This window comes from Taeniopygia guttata, chromosome 24, assembly GCF_048771995.1.
Source record: "Taeniopygia guttata chromosome 24, bTaeGut7.mat, whole genome shotgun sequence".
NCBI classification, from domain to species: Eukaryota; Metazoa; Chordata; class Aves; order Passeriformes; family Estrildidae; genus Taeniopygia; species Taeniopygia guttata.
In genome coordinates this window covers 845141-859333 of record NC_133049.1, presented here as the reverse complement: position 1 = coordinate 859333, position 14193 = coordinate 845141, and the positions used below count along the sequence as shown (strand labels likewise).

The window sequence follows — 14193 nt, the reverse complement described above, 5'->3', positions numbered from 1 at the left end:
CACTGTCACGACCACCACTGACCCACATCCACATGGATTTGAAATCCCTCTGGAGATGTGGACTCCACCACTGGCCCTGGGCAGCTGTGTCAGGGCTGGACAGCCCTTTCCAGGAAGAAATTATCCCTGATATCCAAACTAAACCTCCCCTGGCCCAACCTGAGGCCATTCCCTCTCCTCCTGTCCCTGTTCCCTGGAGCAGAACCCAACCCCCCCGGCTGTCCCCTCCTGTCAGGAGCTGTGCAGAGCCACAAGGTCCCCTGAGCCTCCTGTTCTCCAGGCTGAGTCCCTTCCCAGCTCCCTGGACAAGAAAACACAGCTGCTCCCTTCAGCTCTTTCTCTATGCTTCAAAATATTAATTATTTAATATTAATTATTGCTATTTACAACAGTATTATCCACCTGATATAACTGTACTGTGGTATGTATCTAAATATATGCATATAAACATAAGTGCATTACTTGTATAATAAATATTATCATATTTATGTAATAAACTACATCCATAATATAAAATACAATAATGTGTAAGTGTATTTATATACTGAATATAACTTAAGTTATTATAAGGTAAAGTACAAGCAAGTTGAGCCTCATTAGCAGACCCTCTCCCCTGGGATCCAGCCCAACCAAGTAGCACCATCTGGCCCAGTAATCCAGGTGGGATGAGGAGCTCACACCTGCAGGAGTCTCCAGGAGACAAGGGATGGCAGGAATGCTGACCAAGACTTCAGCCAGGAGTTGTAATGCGGTGGCAAGGCTGCTGCTTTTCCCGGGCAGAGGTTGTGTCATTGTTCCAAGGATAGCTGCTGATCTTGTCACGTTTTCCCAGGATGGAATTTCAGGTTACATCCCTGGAGAAGGCAGCCAGCCAAAGGCAATGGGAATTGCTGTCGCTCATACTCGGCCATGGCAAAAGCCCATTAAGCTTCCAAAGCACTGTTACATCTGATAACTTTTTTCTGACAGTATTAGGAATTACTTTTTTTCCCCTTCCTAAACCACCACACTTTAATGTCTGTTAGTTTCTGATGTTGGTGCAATTTAGCAAATCAAACAAGGGCAAAGCCCCAGGACCAGAGGCACCTTCATGGAACGTGTGCAGTGGGTGCAAGTCTGTCTAGTGGCCAAGGGTAAGGAGCAGGAAGCTCATTTCCCTGTGAAACATAACCATACTTGCTAAAAAACAGTAATTCTAAGATGCATATATTCTTGGGACAAATCCTGAAGAACTTAAAAGCTGATTTTAAACTCCAAGATGCTGCCTCACTATAAGGAATCGCTTTGACCACATCTCTTAGCTCCAGTCACCAACAGTCAGTTCCTGCACCAGTTCCTAGATTATACTTCTGGTCCAATTCCCACTTCACCCTCATTACCCAGGCCATTACTCACAGCAGCTTGTCCAGTGACAGGACATCTTCCAGACCTGCCTTTTGATACATGTGAGGATTTGATTTCATTCTATCTGAAATTTTAGGTTGGCAAATCTTCTCAAACAAGGAAACATTTTCTACCTAATTACTCTGACAGCCTAAATGTATTTATATGGCCTATTTTGCCTCACTCCAGCTTTATCTTGCTAAATGTACTAATTATCCTCCCACACACTTCCCATCTTCTGCTTTCCTGTCTCATCCTCAACTGTGGCTGCAGAGCAGAAAAAGAACATTCTTCATGGAGTGGTTTCTTTACCCAAGCATAAATATCCTAAAGTAATGATCAAAGTAAAGACAGGAAAGCCCTGTTTAAAGAGTATTTTTCTATCTGAATCTCTCTTTTCCCCCTGCTATTCTAAATCACCCCTTTGACAACTCCAACGCAGTGCTCCAAAAGCAGCAAAAAAAAAAAAATACACAGAAAATCAAATAGGGCTTGATAAGAGAACAAATGAAAATGCACCTCCTGAAATGCCACACAATCACTACTGCAGGCTCCCTGGGGTGTGAGTAAATCCCTCGCTGCTCCTCATCTGAACCATGGGGAGTATTGGCCATTATCCCCGGACAGTCCACGGAGCACCAGGGTGAGCCACCCTGGCCACTCAGCCACCATCAGCACCAGGGTGAGCAGAGATCCAAGCACAGCTCTCCCAGGACAGCTGGGTTTTGATCTTTAAGGACCCTTCCAAACCCCAGCATTCTGTGCTTCTCTGGTTCCCATGCATGTCTTGTATGTAGCGTGAGACACCATTGTGTGGAAGGGTTTGGATGCTGCAATTAAACTCCAAGACACCTCTGCAGTAAAGAGGCAAAACATCTCCATGACGAGATCTCCTCTGTGGTGCCCAGTGACACAAGACATAGCTGGAGCTGTGCCAGGGCAGGGTTAGGATGGGTTTAGGGAAAGGTTCTGTCCCCAGAGGTGCTGGCACTGCCCAGGCTCCCCAGGGAATGGGCACAGCCCCGAGGCTGCCAGAGCTCCAGGAGCCTTTGGGCAGCGCTGCCAGGGATGGACAGGGTGGGGTTGTTGGGGGTCTGGGCAGGGCCAGGAGCTGCCCTGGATGATCCTGAGGGTCCCTCCAGCTCAGGAGGTTCTGTGATACCCTGTTTTCTCCCTATGGATTGAGCACACTACAACAGAAAACACCCCTGGAATGTGTGAGGATATGAGGGATAGATGTGAAATTGGCTCATGGAATCCCAGAACTGTCTGGCTTGGAAGGGATTTTAAAGCCCATCCCATTCCACCCCCGCCATGGCAGGGACACCTCCCACTGTCCCAGGCTGCTCCAAGCCCCATCCAGCCTGGCCTTGGGCACTGCCAGGGATCCAGGGGCAGCCACAGCTGCTCTGGGCACCCTGTGCCAGGGCCTGCCCACTCTCACAGGGAACAATTCCCAATTCCCAATCTCCCATCCATCCCTGCCCTCTGGCAGTGGGAGCCATTCCCTGTGTCCTGTCCCTCCATCCCTTGTCCCCAGTCCCTCTCCAGCTCTCCTGGAGCCCCTTCAGGCCCTGGAGGGGCTCTGAGCTCTCCCTGGAGCTTCTCCTCTCCAGGTGAGCACCCCCAGCTCTCCCAGCCTGGCTCCAGAGCTGAGGGGCTCCAGCCCTGGAGCAGCCCCGTGGCCCCTCTGGACCGGCTCCAGCAGCTCCAGGTCCTTCTTTCAAGGGAAGTCCCAGAGCTGGACAGAGCACATCCCTTTCCCAGCAGACACAAGTTCCCAATCACAGGTGTACTCAGAGGTTGGGTTTTATGCAAGAACTCACACTGAGTCAATTAAGAGGTTGTGGGATGTGTGTTTTGCCTCTGGTTACTTCCAGAACTATTTTAAACTTGATGATTATTCAGCAGTCAGCATCCCTTCATCTGAGCTTCACCTTCAAGACTAATAAATCCTAGCATGGTTTATAAATATGAACAGCTATAGAAAAGGGCAGGTCCCAACCCCAGCAGGACTCTCAGGGTGCTGTACAGGTACTGGATGCAGCAATGGCTCCATATGTGCACTACAAGCACAAGGACACATCTCCTTTGGGCTATTTGGTTATTGTGTTTTTAATATAAGCTTCCAATGAGGTCAGGCACAAGTGCTACACATCTTTGTGCTTCTCAGAGAGCTGAGAACAGTTGGAACACTCCTTGAAGTTCTTCAAAATCAAAACTCCTGCAGAGAATGACTTTAAAATCATAGAATCCCAGAATGCTGTGGGTTGGTAGGGACGATAAAGGCCATCTCATTCCACCTCCTGCCATGGGCACCTTCCACTATCCCAGTTTGCTCAGAGTTCTATCCAACCTGGCCTTGGACACTTCCAGGGAATGTATGGACACTGAGAAGAGCCTGCTGGGCTCCCATGGAAAAATGGAGCTCCTGGTGGGACGAACTGCTGCTACTTTTTAAATACACATTCCCTGAGCTCTTCTCAGAGGGATGGGAACTGGCATCACTTCAAGGTGGCAGCAAAAACTCCACTGCAACCACAGCACCTCTGAGATCTGACCTGATGGGTTTTCAGATTCCCAGGGACTGGGGCAGGACAGATCCCCTCTGGTTCATCAGACACAGGGTAAAAGATAAAGCATGTTAAGGGATCCAAATCAGCTAAGAGAGAAATCTAGAAGAAATATGAAACCAGGCAAAACACTTACCTGGTGCCACACTTCTCTTGCATGCTGCAAGAGGAAAGGAAAGGCAATTCCTTGTGAATTTTACCCTTTCCAATCTCACATGCTGTTCTGGACAGTAGGGTCCTCCCCATGCTGCTTCTGTAGAGCTGCTCTGAGACACAAATCACAGGGGATCCAGCTGGTGTCTCTCTGGAGATGACATCAGGAGTAACCTTGACCTCAGTGCAGTCAGAAATGCACAACTTGGAAAGATCCCCCTTTCAATCCCCGATGCCAGGTGGAGCTGCCAAGGCAGGCCTCTGTTGTATAAACTGCTGGAGTCTGTTTGACTCCTAAGCCAAGTCTATTTGATGCCTAAGCTCATTGAGACACAAAATCTCAGAGTCCTAGCAGAGACATTTCCCTCAGATTTTCTCGTATTAAGCTGGAAATGTTTTCTCAAGTGGTCTCACCCTTTTATCTCCTCTAAATGTGTAAGAAGGTCAATCTTCATAAGCAATGAAATATTTATAAATACTTCTAAGATGCAGCCACTGGAGACCCCATTAGGCAAAAACAACTTCTGAGACAGAATGTTTTCATGAAATTAAAATATCTGAGGTTATTAAAAACAAAGCAGGAACACCCCTGCAAGCAGCTACAGGCAGAGCAGGGCCTCAGGCACCGGGGATTGGCACAGAGCACAGAACATCCTGGACTGCTCCATAGGCTCCATTTGCCACCTGTGGGCTTCTGACCAGATTTCCTGGATTTGTCTTTTGTCTCTAAAGCTCTCTGTTGAGAAACTTCTACACTCCTTGGATTCCAGGCTATGGAAATCACAGCCTTCAGATAAACAGTGTTGAACTCTACAGACTGAAGCCCCTGGGCTCAGAACTGCTTCTCATACTAGCTAGTTGAAGCCTGGATTTTTTTTTTTTTTTTTTTTTTTTTTTTTTTTTTTTTTTTTTTAATGACACAGACTCTGTGTCACTTGGAATGACATTTGGGAAGACATAGGAGAAACACAGAGGTATTGCCAGACTTGCTTCATGGATTTCTTTCCTGCAGGTCTTTTTGCTTCCATGACAACTTCACATCCTTCTCCTCTGGGGGCACACAACTTCCAGTCGCTGGGGCTTCAGCAGACAACATGGAACATAACACTAAGCAGAGGCTCTGAAACCAACAGCCACGGGCACAGGAAGCTGTTCTCTCCCCAAACTCACGAGGGGTAGGAAGTTACACACAGTGGGAACTTGGAAAGTCCCTGTGCTCAGTAACTGCGCACAGCTGGGGAGTCAGAGCCCAGGCCTGGTTCAGGGAATCACATTCCTCCTGCAAGCTTGTCCCAAGGGGAGTGATCAGGCCTTTCCCAACACCACAGGAGTGACCTCCCTGTGCTCCCTGCATGGACACGTGCTCCAGGGACAGAGAACTAGAAAATAAATGAGCAGAATCTGCTACTGCCTCCCATCTATGAGTTCTGGCCACCAAGAGACACCCACAGGATCAAACACAAAGCCCAGAGCTCTGCCAGCACACCTCTGGTGGGAATCCAAAGCACAGCTCCTGCAAGGAGAGCTGGCAGGGTCAGCCTAGCCTGGAATCATCTGGCTCAGCACACACAGAGCCTCCATTATGGCAAGTTGCTGATGGAATTGTTATGTTGTTTGGGGTTGTTTGGGGAAAACAGCCCATTCCAGGAGCATGTGTGTTGATGTCCTGCTCTTGTTCCCAGAGCTCCATCCCTGACCAACCTCACCTTGAGCTCTGCATCCCCAGGGGCTTTGTTTTTTCCCAAGGAAAGGAAATAACTGTGGTGCAGCCACAAGGAAATGAAAACAATCTTGGGGTGCACAACTTATCCCTTCTAAATTCAATTTCAATAAAAAAATACGGCATAAATGAAACATTTCCTTAATAAAAGCAATTGCAAGGCTGGGTTAAATGACTGCAGGCACAGGTTCCTGTTAACATTGCACTGCTGACAAAATCTAATTACAAACAACAACCATTACTGGCACAGACACCTCCAGGTACCATAAACAAAGAGGTTTGATGTAAAAAGAGCTTGAAGACATATTTGAGTGACTTTACAAAAAGTAACTTTTGGAGCATTTCAGGGCCAGGCAGAGGATTTTGAACTTCTTGTTTCAAACTTCTGAGACTTGGCTCTCATTGAGCTGCACAGTACTTGGAAGGAAGTACCTGGAGGTACCTCCAGAACACACTCAGCTGCTCCCCATGAAATCCTGATGGGATGGGATGGGATGGGATGGGAAGGGATGGGATGGGATGGGATGGGATGGGATGGGATGGGATGGGAAGGGAAGGGAAGGGAAGGGAAGGGAAGGGAAGGGAAGGGAAGGGAAGGGAAGGGAAGGGAAGGGAAGGGAAGGGAAGGGAAGGGAAGGGAAGGGAAGGGAAGGGAAGGGAAGGGAAGGGAAGGGAAGGGAAGGGAAGGGAAGGGAAGGGAAGGGAAGGGAAGGGAAGGGAAGGGAAGGGAAGGGAAGGGAAGGGAAGGGAAGGGAAGGGAAGGGAAGGGAAGGGAAGGGAAGGGAAGGGAAGGGAAGGGAAGGGAAGGGAAGGGAAGGGAAGGGAAGGGAAGGGAAGGGAAGGGAAGGGAAGGGAAGGGAAGGGAAGGGAAGGGAAGGGAAGGGAAGGGAAGGGCACCCTGGTAATTTACATATGTGTGCTGTAAGGAATCAGTGTAATGAAAAAGCCGAAAGTCAAACAGATCACAAGTAATTAATTTAAATCTCAGAGTGGCTGAATGTTGTGTGTGAAAAGCAGTGCCATGCACACTGTGCAGGAATTTGAAAGCTTCCAGTCCAAATAATCCCGGTTACTCTGCTCAGTCAAACACACACAGAGAAATAAAACACAAAACCCCCTTACTTTCTTTAACTCATGGCAAACATTAAGCTCAGAGCTCTCAGTGACACGGATGCTGTATCAGCAGCACCACCAACCAAATGAAAGGTGTCAGCCTGACCAATTTATGGAGGGGTAAAAGTCTGAGAAGATTCCCTCTCTTCACATATGCAAATCTGGGTACTAGGGATGAAAGGCTCAGTGGCCCTTAGGAAAAGCAAGGAGCAAAGATAGGCAGGAAATAGGACTTGGTTTAAGTCCAACTCTCCTACAAAAAAGCCAAGGAGCTGAGCCAGCATAAAGGGAGCTTTGGGACACATCCTGACAGTTCTATCTTGGCAGGGCAAGGAGCAGGGAATTCTCACAAGGGCTTAGCAGAGTGCTGGAGATGCTGAGCACCCCTTGTGCTGCTGATTGAGAGCCTGGACTTGTGCCGAGCTCCCAGGGCACAGACTCCAGAGGTGGCACATGGAAAAAGTCATTCCTAGAGAGTCCAGATGCTGATTTTGTCTGGTTAATAATTTACTGGCTATGACTAAAGAAACCTCCTAGAACTTCTCTGTTGACTACAGGTTGCTCTGTGGCTCCTGGCAGCTCAATATCCAAGTGAGCATTACATGTCCCTGCACCTGATGAAAGATTTATCCCTGTCTGCTTCACATACCCACAGATCTACCTCAGAAAAACGGAATAATGGTCCAGAGAATTATCCAGGTAAAACTTCAGAGTCAATCTACATTCACTTTGACAACAGATACTCCTTTATATTCAAAAGGTTCTTTTTAAAGGTGCATGCAAGAAGAGGAAATAAATGGTAAAATCTTTGCTACCCCTACCCTCATAATAAAGGGTATGTCCTAGGAATTATTAGCAATAGTTTGGAACACATTTCGCACCAGAAAATCTGCTGGCCTCTCATTTCTCTGCTTAGTAGGTGATGCACCAGAGGTTTAAAAATGTTTCTCTCAAAAGCCATTCCCTTCTCAGGCAGGAAAGCTCTGCTGGGATGCTCCCCACCCCACTCCCAGCTAATTCCCTATACCTCATTAATATGGCTTTCAGACTGATTTCCTCGCTGCAAAAAGATCTTCCCAAAGGCCACGGGTTAATCTCTGGGAGGAGAACCACAGTTTGAATTATCCTGAGCTGTAAAATCTGTCATGGAAGACAGTCTGCACAAAAATATAACCACCTCCCCCCGTTTTGAACTACATCAAAAGATTCTGCAAAGAACCCTTGTTAAACTGGAATCTGAATCGTTCTTTATTGCCACAGCAGCACTCGGTGCCACGCTGCAGGCGCCCTTCCAGCCGCTTTTATTTTATCCTAATGACTGCAGCAAACAAAAAAGTATCTCAGAGCAAGCCCAGAGGCTCCCTGTGCACTACTTACCCCTGCTGCAAGGCTCTGTTCTTCCCACGGACGGGCTCCCTAGCCAGGGCCCAGCAGCTCCGGGTCCCTCCGCACCTCGCAGCAGCCGAGTGAGAGCTCCCGGCCGGCCCCGGCTCGGGCTGCCGCCTCCGGGCCGGGGCACCGGCGCTCCCAGGGCCGGCCCCGGGGCTGCCCCCGCCGCAGTCAGCGCTCCAGGGCCGGCCCCGGGGCTGCCCCCGCCGCAGTCAGCGCTCCAGGGCCGGCCCCGGGGCTGCCCCCGCCGCGCTGCCCATCTCATGCTCGACCGGCACCGCGGCACACCCGTGCTGCTCCTGCCCCGCCGCTCGCTCTCACACTGCGGAGGTCCCGCGGGACGAGCGCGGAGTTTAACGGGAGCCAAGAGAAACAGGGAGGCAGGGAATGCGTGCAGGGATTGTGCTCGCAGCGGCACACGAGCGGCTGCACGGCCGAGAGCAGAGCAGCGAGGGCACTGCCCGCACATGTCCGGGGCCAGCACAGCCCGGCCGGGCCGGGCCGATCCCCCCGGGCCAGGCCGATCCCTCCGGGCTGGGCCGGTCCCCCCGGGCCGGGCTGGGCCGATCCCCCCGGGCCGATCCCCCCGGGCCGGGCTGGGCCGGTCCCCCCGGGCCGGGCTGGGCCGATCCCCCCGGGCCGATCCCCCCGGGCTGGGCCGGTCCCCCCGGGCCGGGCCGGTCCCCCCGGGCCGGGCCGATCCCTCCGGGCTGGGCCGGTCCCCCCGGCCGCTTTCCCTCCGCTGCAGCCCCGCGTTTTCCCCAGCCGCGATCCCTGCACGATGTGCGCCCAGCGCCGGGGCACAGCGGAGCTCGGCTCCCTGCACAGCCCCCACAGAACACGAGCCTTTCACGAGGAAAAGTTTGCTGGCAAAGCCTTCTGTGGCCAGCCCGAACACGTCTGTGTGTCCGAGAGATCCATAGGTGACAGAGTGAATGAGACTCATCTGCAACATCCAGTATTGCAGATCATTATTCGCTGGCTGGATTTTAGCGTTCAGCGCCTGAGACACGATCAACACTGACAGGGACATCACCCCCTTCCCCACAGACCCAAAATCTTGGGTTCAGTCTGCGCTTCAATTTTTAAATTTGAGTGGTAATTTAATGGAGTGATTATTCTCATGAACCACACCACACGCTACTGCAATTCCACACCACTTCCAGTCCAGAATATCCAAGTTTAGTCCTTTCTCTGCAGAAGAGGCATTTTGGGAATCACCAATCATGGAAATGGTTCTATCCCAGCCAGCCCACCCCTGCCCTGATTTCACCACCAAAGGGAGAGAATGCCATTAGCTCCCTCTTCTCTCTGGTAATATGGTAATATTACCATCTTTATAGTAATAAATATTACCATAATTATGGTAATATGGAAATAATAAGATCTGACACTTTCCCAGCACAATCTCTTGCTTTTATTACATTTGATCACAGAGGTCCCTTGTCAAATTCTGGTGCAATTTTTGCAGTCCAAGACAGGGAAGTTGCAGAACAAAGTCAGTTCTCAGAAACTGCAGGTCCCTGTCAGAGCCTTCATCTTCCACAAGCCATGAAGAGCTTTTACGCTGAATATGCCAGAAATCAGTCCTGTATTTCACTTACTATTTTAGTGTAGATGATGCTCTATTTGAAGGCCACTGTGCTTCAGACTGCCAGTGTCAGAGATGGCCTGGGCAGCCCAAAAATGCCAGGGAATGATCACCTCAGCACCCAGCAGGGTTAGCAGAGTGGTGTGGTTCAGTAATATCACACAGCAGGATAAGTTCACAGTATTAATCTGCAGAGAACAGATTTTCCAAAAGTCTCTTCCCCACTTTTCAGATTCATTTCTCTAACAATGCAGGGAAGGGACAGAGTTCTGCTCATTCCAGCCCAAATACCTCTGCCCTTGGGCAATTCTCCCAATTTTCCCCATTTGTTGCCTAGACTGACAACAAATTTCAGTCTGTTTTACATGTCGATTGTCCTTACCCTACATGACAGTGTAACACAAACACTCTTGAGGCCCAAAAAGCATCTTCACATGGCTGTGAAGACAATTAATCAGCTTTTCCTCCTCACAGATGATGAGTGTAGCACAGCATGCAAAGGAACATACACTTTTAGTGCAGGAACATAGATTTTTAGGGTAGTAAAATGGATTTTTATGATAGGAACATAAACTTTTCAAGCCTTCTTCATCAGCTGATAGTGATTTTCCCTCTTCAAAGTTTCTCTTTGTTCTTTCAGCTCTGAAAATACCCTCGAGAATTTTTAATGCTCAATGCAAGCTGTTTAAAAAACTATAAATTAGCATTGTTATAAAGAAACTCTATTTGTTTCCTACCCAGTGTCTTATTTCTCCCAAACCTTGGAAATTTCCTGTGTAATAAACTGTCAAAAAGGCTTTAACTGTTACACTGGAAAGCTTATCAAAAGGTGTCACTGGTTGCTATGTTTTCAGGTATGACAAGCTGGGAAAATTTGTGAGATGGCTTCTCATATCCCCAAATAAATGAGACTATGGGGTGCTGCAGCACGAAGAAATAAACATTCAGGGAATGTTTATAAAAGAAATCAGTGCCTATAAATTGCACAGCCTGAGCCACCCCTGGAGCAGCCTTATTTAGTGCAAACAGGGTATATTTAGCAAGAATGAGCCTTCCATGTGCTGCTCTCCCTCAGGTCCCTCAGCCCATCTGATTCCCAATCCCCTTCTGCACTTGGTTGTTTCTGAAAAAATTAGAAAGCAATTCCTGACAGAGTTGATGCCCCTACACAGGCTATGTGCAGCCTGGCCTGTCATGGACAAAGGGATTACAGAAAGTGACAATGAAGAAAATCTATTCTGAGGATGGAAACATATTTGCTGAGGTCAAAATCATCCTGAAATGACCTGTAAGAGGCAAGAAAGAATGTCTGAATGTGGTCCCTACCACACATTATCATAGAATTATTAAAGTCAGAAAAGACCTCCAAGACATCAAATCCAACCTTTGAGTGAAGAATCAGTATTTATGGTTTATAAAAACATGGAGCAGAAAATTATTTTATCAGCCTAAGACCAGCCTCATCATAAATTTTGCTTCTTCTGATAATTCTGGTACTTGATCACATAATTCCTATCAGAGAGCTGATTTCCTTCTAAGTAGGAAAAAAAAACACCAGCAAATAATCAAAATATTCTCATTCCCTCTGCTGACAAATCACATTTTAACCAGCCATGATATGGCCTATTCTCTAAATTGAGTTCATTAAATGAAATCAGCGCTCTCATCCTCACAAACAACAGCATCCAGCTCTCACTGGCACAGGCAGATCAGAAGCCTGGCTTAATTCCCAACTTTGAAATAATTTCTCTTTGATCTCCTCAGTACGGTGGGTGTCTGTGGACTTGGGGATGAGCTGGAGCAGTTTGGGAGTGCACACAACATGCTGTACATCCCAGTAGGTTCATGTCTCCATTGTGAAGTTCTCTAGAGGAACAAAGCAATTTCCTTGAATTTGCCTCAACTCTTTCCCAGATAAATCAAACCCACAGGTTTCCCAGGAAGCCAAGCCCAGTGGCTCTGTTGGACCAGAGTATCATCCAGGACTAACTCTGTATCCTGCCAGAGCCAAACCCCCACAAGCCTCTTCAGCACCAGGCACCCTCTGTCCCCTCGCCCCACAGAGCTGAACTCAGGTAACCAAAAATTCCCTCTGGCTGCAAGCCAAGCGCTGCTTCCCACAGACATTCCCATCAAAGTGCAGATGCGCCCCTGCACAACCAGCACACCCAGGGGTCCAGCAGGAAACCACCTTCCGTCATGGGCTGATGGACCCCGGTGGGTGCAATGCCAGACCTGGAGAAGGGCCCTTGGACACTCCTGGCACAGGTGGCCACCCTCCTGTGCCAGCCCTGCCACCACATCCATGTCCCCAGAGCAAAGCCAGCTCAGCTGACCATGGCTCACAGCGACACTCAATGTGGCTGGAACGGCAACCTCAGGGCTCTGCTTGGGGTCTGCCATGGCTGGCAAGTTAAAAAAGAGCAAAAATGCCCCTGATCTTCCAGCTCTCCACAAAATACACGTTTTTCAAAGTCCTCAGCCAAATCTGGAGTGTTTCAAACCCTCTGAATGGCTCAAGTTTAATTTGTTGTTGTTTGGGTCTGCGTTGATTAACACATGTAAATAAAGGCAGCTGGTGTTACCTCTCTCTATTTCCATTTCACACCCTATTAAAGCCTGGTTTCACAATTAATTGAAACGAAAAGGAGATTATTCAGAAATGAATCCTCTCTGGCAGGTCTAGTGAAAACCTGGAGAGACCCAGTCCCCCTTCTGGCAGCATCCAGAATCCAACATCTTGGATACAACACAACGACACCAAAACAGTCCTAGAAACAGAAATCAAACCCCTCACAGTGCACATTGCTCAGCACAGGAGAGGAGAATATTCTTCTGTTCTTCTGGCAAGAAAACTGTCTTCTTTCATATGCAGAATTTAAGAGCTCAAAGTACCAATGAAAACAGATAATGAAGAAATGCTTCTCCTGCACCCAAACTATCAAAAACCAGGCCGCAAGGCACAGCTCAGCCATGTTCAAATGCCTCCAGTCTGGTGCAGGAGGGATTTGTCTCAGTGTGGAGGCAGGACTGTATCTCATGAACCATGAAAGCACCGCAGTAACAACTGCAGAACCCCATAAACTCACTTATGACACATATATAAATTACACAAATTCAGCCCATGACTGTTGTGGTGTGTTTTGCTTTGAATCCATGTTTGCCCCCAGTCGCGGCCCTGCTGCAGCCGCCCCGCACCGTGCACGCAGCAACACATGACCACAAAAATCTCCTCCTTGGACTGTGTCACTGCTTCTCCTGCCATTTTCTACACCCCAGCCCATCCTCACTCCCAAGAAACTTCAAGCAAGCATCAAGATGGAAATTTTGAAAATTGGAAGTTCACAATGCTAAAATTTTATCACAACTGTCTCCACCAAATCATAAAATCATCAAATCCCGAAATAGTTTGGGCTGAAAGGGACATGAAATCCCATCTCATTCCATAGGCAGGGATACCTGCCACTATCCCAGGTTGGTCCAAGCACTGTCAGACCACTTGAACATTTCCAGGGACAGGACAGAAATGAATCTGTTTGGAGCTGCCTGGAATGAGATGCAGGTAGGAGAGCACTGCTGTGCTGAATTTCCAGAGCAAGGCAATCCTGAGAGCCCTGTGCACACTAGATGGCATTGCACTACAAACCATGGCAGGGATCAGGACAGGATCCTGGATCCTGGAACTGCAGCACAATCATCCTCCTGCTCCTGCAGCCCCGGGTTTTCATGAGAGTAAGGCCCAGCCCAACTGTGCGACTATTTACAGGCCCAACTGTATGCTATTTACAGGACCAAGACAATGGAGAGGGCTCTGGAAGAGAACCAGCACCTGGTGGCTCTGGGCTAAACAAAGAGGCAACTAAATTAAAGGACCTGTCTGAATTATTTATTTATTTAAAAGAGAAGTGGCCTTGCCACAAAACAAAGCATCCTTTCTTTCACTGTCTCCCCCTGGACCAAGCAGGATTCTTCCCTTGACTGTTGCCAATCAATGAGCACAGACACACAGCGTTCCCTGTCAGCCCATCAGGGGACCATAAATTATGTTTAATTGGCTCATACAAGAACCATTTCCACAGAAAAGCCACGTGAATGCACCAGAAATGAGGTTTTCTACAGTGTCTGTCCATCATTTTTTCACAGGTTCAGTTTATGTACTGGTGACATAGGAAAGAATATAAACCACTTGAATCCATAACTCATTTAGGCTTATTGAGAAGTGCATTCATCCACAGTTAAAAACGTAAGATTAAGGCAGTGAATACCATTTT

General features: G+C 48.5%; 1 protein-coding gene across 11 annotated transcripts in view; it reads right to left on the bottom strand.

Annotated features, from left to right (window-relative positions):
- The window catches only part of ARHGAP32 (Rho GTPase activating protein 32), a 238584-nt gene that overhangs the window by 98985 nt on the left and 125406 nt on the right, over positions 1–14193 (bottom strand). Inside the window, exon 1 of one of the 11 annotated variants that reach the window (XM_072918155.1) lies at positions 8320–8507. The exons of the other annotated variants lie outside the window; for them this stretch is intronic. The gene's annotated coding sequence lies outside the window, so the exon portion shown is untranslated. Of the gene's footprint in view, positions 1–8319; positions 8508–14193 lie in introns of those variants that run through there. 11 annotated transcript variants of the gene reach the window in all.